This window comes from Marmota flaviventris, chromosome 2 (genome assembly GCF_047511675.1).
Source record: "Marmota flaviventris isolate mMarFla1 chromosome 2, mMarFla1.hap1, whole genome shotgun sequence".
Taxonomy (NCBI): Eukaryota; Metazoa; Chordata; class Mammalia; order Rodentia; family Sciuridae; genus Marmota; species Marmota flaviventris.
The window spans coordinates 179,990,471-180,000,533 of NC_092499.1; the positions used below are offsets into that span (position 1 = coordinate 179,990,471).

The window sequence follows — 10,063 nt, forward strand, 5'->3', positions numbered from 1 at the left end:
CACCCCGCATGTTAACGCCTGAAGCCAGAAAGGCATTAAAAATCATTGAAACATATATGGAAAATATGCATTTGGATAGAATTGATATAAGTTTGCCTTTATTATTTATTGAACTACCAACAAAAAACATTCCTACAGGAGTATTTTGGCAAGAAGGTCCATTATTATGGATACATTTATCTTATTCTCCTAACACTATCCTTACTAGGTATCCTGAGGCTGTAGGACAATGAATACTCAAAGGAATAAAAGCAGCTAAGGGAGTGTTTGGAATTTCCCCCAATAAAATTATTACTCCATATACTATGAATCAAATTGATGAGTTAGCTAATGAGTTAAATACTTGGGCAATAATCATGTGCAAATCTAATATTTCATTTGATAACCACTTACCATCTAATCCTTTATTGTCTTTTTGGTCATTGCATCCTGTAATTTTTCAAAAATGACAAGAAAAACACCTATCATGAATGCTCCAAATATATTCACTGATGGGTCAAATAATGGTACAGCAGCAATAGTTACACCTGATCAAACTTTTACATTTTTAGTACCCAAACAATCAGCTCAAAAGTAGAGATAGAGCTTGTTGAGAGCCACAGCCGAAGGGGCCCCAGCAAACTTTCAGACTGCCAGCTGATGATTGGCTCAACTGCAAATTCATTTCATTTTACTTCTTCAGTGGCACCCATTTCTGTTTTGTATCTCCATTGTTACCATGGGAGACTGTCAAATATGAACCTGAAATCAGGATGAAAGGGAGGATATACTTCATCTGTTTACCAGACATATTCATAAAGGAAATGTAATTCATTTGATATGGCTTGTTTTAGTTAACTCATACCCATGTTTCTCCAAGTGTGTTCCCAAACCATGGCTTCATTTTATAATATTGCACAAAATGTAAGTCACTAACTGGGCTATTGTTTCCAGAAATCATTATTTTTAATATGTATTTTTTTAGTTGTTGATAGACCTTACTTTTATTTATTTATATGCAGTACTCAGAATTGAACCCAGTGCCTCACACATGCCAGGGAATTGTGCTACTGCTGAGTCCCAGCCCCAGCCCTGAGAGATCACTATTTTCTGAAATGTAAAAATTTGGACCATCTTTAGTTGTTTCTAGACTCTGTCTCTTTGATTTCCTACAGAGTCCTGGAAGTAAATCCAAATGTCACTAGTAACATCTTTAAGTATCCTGGGATGAAATTCTGAACTATAAAATGTAGGTGAGTGCCTTTGAAATGACCAAGGGCACTTTTACTGTCTTCTTTCATAAATTGTTTTAATTTCTTTGTAATGGTGTTTTAGTCACTCCAGTTTAAGATTGTTCTTAGTGGAGGCTTCTGGCTTTTATTATTCTTTTTTTTTTAAATATTTATTCTCAAGCTTTAGGTGGATACAATATCTTTATTTTACATTTGTATGGTGCTGAGGATCGAACCCTGTGCCTTATGCTTGCTAGGCAAGCACTCTACCACTGAACCACAACCCCAGCCCCAGTTCTTTCACATATATAATCACCTCTTGTCCTTTTATTTCTAGCTTCCTCTAAGTATTTCTTCACATACAGTATTACTGGTATTAGATAAGTCTTCTGAAAAATACTTTGGGGCTGGGGATATAGCTCAGTTGGTAGAGTGCTTACCTCATGTGCACAAGGCCCTAGGTTCAATCCCTAGCACCACATATACACACACAAAAATACTTTGAATTGTCTTGTTCTTTTTGAGAAATCTTCCCTTTTCCTTCCCCAAGGTCACTTTTACCCATATATCCTCTGTAGGAAATAGTCTTTTTCTCTGCTGATTTTTGCTTTTATTTATACATTATTTATATTATTTGTCATGCTGTCTTTAGCATCAAAGTTATCTATATTTATTTTCTGCTAACTAGAGTCCAAGTCCCTTGGGGACAAGAACCAGGTCATACCCATAATTGTACACTCCATTTAGTTTGGATCTTGCTCAGAGGAAATACTCAATGAGTGTTTGTTGAATGATTTAATAAATGATCACATGAATAAATGGAGTCCTATCTAGTGAGCCTGCTCTTCCTGGCTTCTGAGTGCTGATGGTTAAATTCTCAGAAATTTTGCTAACAGACTGTTAAACTATTGAAAATTGACCTTGGTAGAAATATCTGCACCAGGGCTGGGGATGTGGCTCAAGCGGTAGCGCGCTCGCCTGGCATGCGTGCGGCCTGGGTTCGAGCCTCAGTACCACATACAAACAAGGATGTTGTGTCCGCAGAAAAACTAAAAAAATAAATAAATAAATATTAAAATTCTCTCTCTCTCTTTCTCAAAAAAAAAAAAAAAAAAGAAATATCTGCACCATTGTTTTGTTTCATAATAAAACAGAAGTTTCCCCCACCCAGAGCAAGTTATCATTAAACAGTTTCCAACATACCACTCTAGTAGCTGAAAATTGTGTATAACCTTTTGTGTTAAAATTAAACCTAACATTAAAAAGCTGAGAAGAAGAGGGGTTGGGGTTGTGGCTCAGTGGTAGAGTGCTTGCCTTGCATGTGTGAGGCACTGGGTTCGATCCTCAGCACCACATTAAAAAAATAAATAAATAAAATAAAGGTATTATATCCATCTACAACTAAAAAAAAAATTTTAAAAAGCTGAGAAGACTTTCTATGTCATGTATTCTAAATTCAACATTTTACAGATAAATAAATTGAGATCCAGACAAATGATGGTACATGCCTGTTATCCCAGTGACTCAGGAGACTGAGGCAGGAGGATCACAAGTTTGATACCAGCCTTAGTAACTTAGCAAGACCCTCAGCAATATAAGTCATATCTCAAAATACAAAACAAGCTAGATGCAGTGGTGCACACCTGTAATCCCAGCAACTCAGGAGACTGAGGCAGGAAGATTGCAAATTTGAGGCCAGCCTTTGCAATTTAGCAAGGCCTTAAGCAACTTAACAAGACTCTGTCTCAAAATGAAAAAAAAGGCTGGGGTCGTAGCTCAGTGGTAGAGCACTTGCTTAGCATGTGTGAAGCACAGGGTTCAATTTCTCAGCATCACATATAAATAAATAAAGATCCATTGACAACTAAAAAAAATATTTTAAAAAGGCTGGTGATGTAGCTCAATGATAAAGTGCCCCTGGGTTCAATCCTTAGTACCAAAAATAGAAATAAAAAATAAATATGGTTGGAGCCTGGGGATATAGCTCAGTGATATACAACTTGCCTACCATGTGTGAGGTACTGGGTTCAATCTCCAACACCACCAAAAAAAAAAAAGTCTAGAGCACCCCTGGGCTCAATTCTCAGTACAAACAACAACAAAAAACAGACATATAAACCAATGGAATAGAATAAAATAGAGCAGAGGACACAGAGACAGATCCACACAATACAGTCATCTGATCCTTGACAAAGGCACCAAAAACATACATTGGAGAAAAGACAGCCTTTTTTAGCAAATAACTGGTAGGAAAATTGGATAGCCATATGCAGAAGAATGAAACTAGATCCCTATCTCTCAACCTGCACAAAAGTCAACTCAAAATAGATCAAAGATCTAGGAACTAGACCAGAAACTTTGCAAACTATCAGAAGAAAATGTAATGTCAACACTTCAACATATAGCCACAGGCAACAAATCCCTCAATAGGACTCCTGAAGCTCAGGAAATAACATTAAGAATCAACAAATTGCAGGTGCACGCCTATAATCCCAGCAGCTCAGGAGACTGAGATAGGAGGATTCTGAGTTCAAAGCCAGTCTCAGCAACTTAGTGAGGCCCTAAGCAACTTAGTGAGACCCTGTATCTAAATAAAATATATATAAAAAGGGCTGAGGATGGGGCACAGAGGTTAAGTGTCCCTGGGTTCAATCCCCAGTAACAAAAAAAAAAAAAAAAAGAAGAATCAACAAATGGTATGGCATCAAATTTAAAAGCTTCTGCAGAGCTAAGGAGATAATTAAAAGTGTGAAGAGAGCAGAATGGGAGAAGTCTTTGCCAGCTAGTCTTCCAACAGATGATTAATATCCAGAATATATAAAGAATGCAACCACCAAAAACAAATAATCCAATCAATAAATGGACACCTCTCAAAAGAAGAAATACAAATAGACAATGAACATAAACAAAAATGTTCAATATTTTTAGTAATCATGGAAATACAAATCAAAATTACATTAAGATTTCATCTCATTCCAGTTAGAATGGCAGTCATCAAGAATAGAAATATAATGGAAGAACTTTAGATAGGGCAAAGGGGAGGGAGGGATATGGAGGTAGGAAAGATGGTGGAATGAGATGGACATCATTACCCTAAGTACATGTATGAAGACACAAATGGTGTGACTCTACTTTGTATACAACCAGAGACATGAAAAATTATGCTCTATATGTGTACTATGAATTGAAATGCATTCTGCTATCATGCATAACAAATTAGAATGAATAAATACATTTTTAAAAAGAATAGAAATGTAATAAATGCTGGTGAAGATGTAGGTGAAAAGGAATTCTTATACATTATGGGGTTGTAAATTAGTACAACTACAATGGAAACCAGTGTGAAGGTTTTTAAAAAAACTAGGAATAGAATTACCATGACCCAGTTATTCCATTCTTTGATATTTATCCACAAGAATTAAAGTCAGCATACTATAGGAATAGAAAAATTATGGAATCAGCCTAGGTGACTGTCAACAGATGAATGGATAAAGAAAATGTGGTATATATATATATATATATACACAATGGAGTTTTACTTAGCCATGAAGAAGAACAAAATTATGTCATTCACCTATGAATGGAATGCGAGAGCATTATGTTTAGTGAAATAAGCCAGACTCAGAGTCAAGGGTCATATATTTTCTCTCTCATATGTGGAAGCTAGAGAGAAAAAAAGAACAAAAGGGAGGGAATTCAGGAAAATGGAAGGGAGACTACTAAGTAGAGGAAATGGACCAGGAGAAGGGAAAGGGGAGGTACTATGGAAATAAATTATGTAATTTATGGAAATAAATTATGTAATTGCATGTACAAATACATAACAATGAAACCCACTATTATGTACAGTCATAATGAACCAATTAAAAAAATCTTTAAAAAATTAAAATAAAATGAAATTTAAAATTTCATTATGAGCTCAAGGATTTAAGTATACTCGAGGAATTAATTTTAATCCATTGCCATTATTATTTCTATCAACACTCCAGTTGTCCCAGTTGAAGAAGTTCATTGAGAACTTCTTTATGCAGTTTCTAGAGTTTTTTGTTTGTTGGTACCAGGGATTGAACTTACCCACTGAGCCATATCCAAAGCCCCCCACCCTTTTTTGGGGGGGATTTTATTTAGAGTCAGGGTCTTACAGAGTTGTTTAGAGCCTTGCTAAGTTTCTTTTATTTTTAGAGAATTTTTTTTAATATTTATTTTTCAGTTCTCTGCGGACACAACATCTTTGTTTGTATGTGGTGCTGAGGATCAAACGCGGGCTGCACGCATGCCAGGCAAGCACGCTACCGCTTGAGCCATATCCCCAGCCCCTAGAGCCTTGCGAAGTTTCTGAGGCTGGCTTTGAAGATGTGATCCTCCTGCCTCAGCTTCCAGAGCCACTGGGAATACAGGTGTGTACCACTGCGCTGGCCCCAGAAATTTGTTGTTTTGTTTTGTTTTTTACATTATCCTAGAAGCCTCTGATTGCATCCTTGCTAGATGGTATGACAAAGTATTATAGGTGTATCTCCTATTTTTTCTGTTCCAGATTTATAAACAGTTCCTGGGCTGATTCACTTATTGTGAAATTTTTTGTTGGAATTTTACTTTTATTTTTCCTTTTTTTCTCTTCATGGTACTGGGACTTGAGCTCAGGGGCACTCTACTATAGGGTAGGGTGCCTTTTTTTAAAAGACAAGGTTGTCAAGGCTAGCCTCAAACTTGTGATCTTCCAACCTCAGCCATCTGAGTCACTGGGATAAGAGACATGCAGTACTGCACCAGACAGATTTTTCACTTTTAAGTTATATTTTATGATGGCTAAGAACACATCTTGGTAGTTATTTGTCTGAATTTTGTGTGACCTGGGTTGAAGCTGGGTTCTTCTAGGGAAGATTAGTATTTGTTCTTGTCAAATGCCTCCATGTAAGACCACTTTCTATGTAAAAATTTTGGCTTGAAGGCTCTAAAAGCATGTGAATATGATCTTCAAACTTATCTGAGAGTAACAAATTCTTGAGAAAGATCTTTTTATGCAGAGCAAGGTTAAATAAAGCACCATCATCTCTATGATGATAGAAAACTCTAGTTTATTTTTTCACTGAAGGTTCGAGTTCTTCCTGGGTATCTGAATTCCAATTCCCTGCTTCATTCTCTATCCCTGTATATCTATCCAAATACCATATTCTTGATTAGTTAATAAATAATGTCCTTCACTTCCCTATCTATTCAATTTGTGTTTCTCCTCCAGTTTTAGGTAACTGTGTATTTTTTTTCCTCTGGACAGAGTCAGACAGAAAGGCAGAAATATCCTGAACTTTTACTTTCTTAAGTGCTCAATGTACATTTAAAATAATATTTATGATGTTTGAGTCAGCAATTTTAGGGACTAGAAAGCAGAGGGTTTCCAGAAAATCTAAGTAGAAATACTGCTGGAAACAGAATGCCAAACATTTCTGTGCTATCAACTCTTCTTTTTCTCATCTCCTCACAGTCTCTTGGGAGAAAACATATAATGGAGATGTGAGGGCCTCTCCAGTCAACATAGCCTTACTTGGAGTCTAAAAAGCCAAAACAGTGTAGCATAGCTTTCCCCATTAAGATTCTGCTTAATTCTGAGGATTTTATTAACTTTGGTTCTGTTTAATTTTACCCATTATCCTTTTTCTCCAAAATGGGCATTATGGGGGCTCTAATGGCTTTTTGAACATCAAACAGCTCTTGAAAGTAAAATTTGATGAATTGAGTGTGAATGAAGTAAACAGGAATTAAATTTTCATTGAAATACATATGGACTTAATAATTAGCAGGAAAGCTCTTCATAATAAACTAAATTATTAGGATATTGTTTGAGAAAGGGGAAACATGGCTGGATTGTACTCTCAGATTTTAATTTTTTTTCTGAAACAATGATGTCACGGCCAGAGAATAATTAGTCCCAAACAGGAAGTAAAAAATGCTAGTATACTCCTATCTCTCATCATGCACAAAACTCAACTCAAACTGGATCAAGGATCTAGGAATTAGTATCTAGAATTCAGAGATCCTGTGCCTAATAGAGGAAAAAGGCCCAAATCTTCATCATGTTGGATTAGGCCCCGACTTACTTAACAAGAATCCTAAAGCACAAGAACTAAAATCAAGAATTAATAAATGGGATGAATTCAAACTAAAAAGCCTCTTCTCAGCAAACAAAGCAATCAATGAAGTAAACAGAGAGTCCATACTTTGGGAGCAAATTTTTGCCACACACATGTCAGATAGAGCATATATATGTGTGTGTGTGTGTGTGTGTGTGTGTGTGTGTGTGTGTGCATGCGTTTGCGTGCACGCTCTAGGATATGTAAAGGATATATAAAGAACTCAAAAAACTTAACACCAAAAAAAAAAAAAAATCAATAAATGGGCTAACGAGCTGAACAGACACTTCTCAGAAAAAGATATACATTCAATCAACAAATATATGAAAAAATGTTCAGCATCTCTACTAACTAGAGAAATGCAAATCAAAACTACTCTAAGATTTCATCTCACACCAGTAATAATGGCAGCTATCAAGAATACAGACAACAATAAATATTGGCGAGGATGTGGGGAGAAAGGTGCACTCATACATTGCTGGTGGGACTGCAAATTGGTGCAACCAATCTGGAAAGTAGTATGGAGATTCATTAGAAAACTTGGAATGGAACCACCATTTGACCCAGCTGTCCCACTCCTTGGTCTATAACCCAAAGACTTAAAATCAGCATACTACAGTAATGCAGCCACATCAATGTTCATAGCAGCTTAATTCACAATACCTAAACTGTGGAACCAACCTCGATGCCCTTCAATAGATGAATGGATAAAGAAACTATGGTATATATACCCACAATGGTATATTACTCAGCATTAAAAGAGAATAAAATTATGGCATTTTCAGGTAAATGGATAGAGTTGGAGAATATCATGCTAAGTGAAGTAAGCCAATCCCCTAAATCCAAAGGCCAAATGTTCTCTCTGATAAGTGGATGCTGATTCATAAGGGGGGGGTGGAGTATGAAGAAAATGGAGGAACTTTGATTGGGCAAAGGGGAGGGAAGATAGGGAGGGTTCATGGTGGCAGGAAAGATGGTGGAATGAGATGGACATCATTACCTAGGTACATGTATGACTGAATGGTGTGACACTACATTGTGTATAACTACAGAAATGTAAAGTTGTGCTGCAACTGTGTACAATGAATCAAAATGCATTCTGCTGTTGTATATACCTAATTAAAATAAATTAATTAATTTAAAAAATGCTGACACAGTTTCTGCTGGGTAGTAAGCAATTAAGGAGTTTCTGCTTAATCTCTATTTTACAAATGTTTCAAACATCACTAAGCTTATGTCTAGGGAAGAAACTTCTTTCATGCCTGCCCTCAGGAGTTCATAGTTTGGTAGAGGAGTGGATGTGCAAAGAAATAAAAACAATGGGATGTTTAGAGTCTGACCAGAGAGAAGAGGAATTAGTACATTGTGCCTGAAGGCATCTAGAAAGGCAGCAGGATGAGAGTTTGGGCTGCGTCCTAGAGGAAGAGCTGCTTGCCTGGTGGACTCTGCTGGGCAGGGGAGCAACACCTGTGGAGACTCAGAGCCAGGAAGACAGCTTGGAATTTTTAAGGAAGTGCCTTTAAAGTGGGAAGCCATGATACAGGAGAGGAGGACACATTAAAGTTAGGGTTGCAGGGCCAGTTCGAGTCCCAACTAAAGAGGGATCTGGGGCTTTATCCTGAAAGATCAATATTGTGATTGTCATCACAGTGTCTCAGCCCTCACTTTACATAGACATAAGATAACTTTTATTGAGGCATAATTTATGTACAATAAATAAACCCATTTCAAGTACACGTCTCGGTAACTTTTTTTTTTTTTAATACCAGGGATTGAACCCAGGGGCACTTAACCACTGAGCCAATCCCCAGCTGCCCCCCCCCCCATTTTTTTTTTATTTTGATAAGGGTTTTTCTAAGTTGCTTAGGGCCTCTCTAAATTCCTAAGGCTGACTTTGAACTTGTGATCCTCCTGCTTCAGCCATCTGAGCCACTGGGATATTACCTGTTGACATTTAGTGATAGACATCTGAGTCATTTCCAGTTTCTGGCTTTTATAAAGCTACTATGGACATTTATGTATGAATCTGTGTCAACATTTACTGTAACATGTGTTGTAGCTAATAAATCTGGGCAGATCCTACCACCCCATCACCACTAGCCAAAAAATATGAGTGGTGGCAGGCAGAAATATGAAAGTTTGCCTCAAACTTAGACAAATAGTTCTTTCCTACCCTGGCAAAAGTAGTTGGTCCAAGGAACAGTCATTGACCCAAAGTTAGAGGCTTTTCTCATAAGAAAGAAATATTTTGATCCTTCGGTTCATAAGCGTGATGATTGGGTATTCACGCTCTTGTGTGAGATGTGCCTCCCTCTAAACCTTGTTACGACATCAGCACATTACCCGTCTGACGTGAAAAAAAAAAAAAAAGAAAAAGAAAGAAAGAAATATTTTCCACTAGGGTTGCTAAAATGGGACTGTGAAAGCTTGAACTGCCATACCTTTCTACCCTGGTTGCATAAGGAAGCCCTTATGTGGTAGGAGAGAACAAGAACCACACAGAGGAAAAAGAGAGTAGGGGGAGAGAATGAGACTCCCTGCCTTCTCCAGGAATTAGATTGAAACTTGACCACATCAATGTTCAGATGGAACTGGGACCCTGAGGAACCCAGTGAAGAAGAAACTGGAGGCTAGAGGAGAAGGGACGTAAAGGAGGCAGCTGAAAGTCATGTATCATAGTCTCAGTGTCCTGATTTGCAAGGGTTCAGCCCTTTCTTAATTTTAATA

At 37.2% G+C, this 10,063-nt stretch overlaps 1 non-coding gene across 1 annotated transcript; it reads left to right on the top strand.

Annotated features, from left to right (window-relative positions):
- Positions 1 to 9,587: 9,587 nt before the first annotated feature.
- On the top strand, positions 9,588 to 9,689 carry LOC114100618 (small nucleolar RNA U13). The gene has a single exon (XR_003584111.1). It is a non-coding gene; the product is annotated as a small nucleolar RNA U13 (small nucleolar RNA).
- The last annotated feature ends 374 nt before the right edge of the window (positions 9,690 to 10,063 follow it).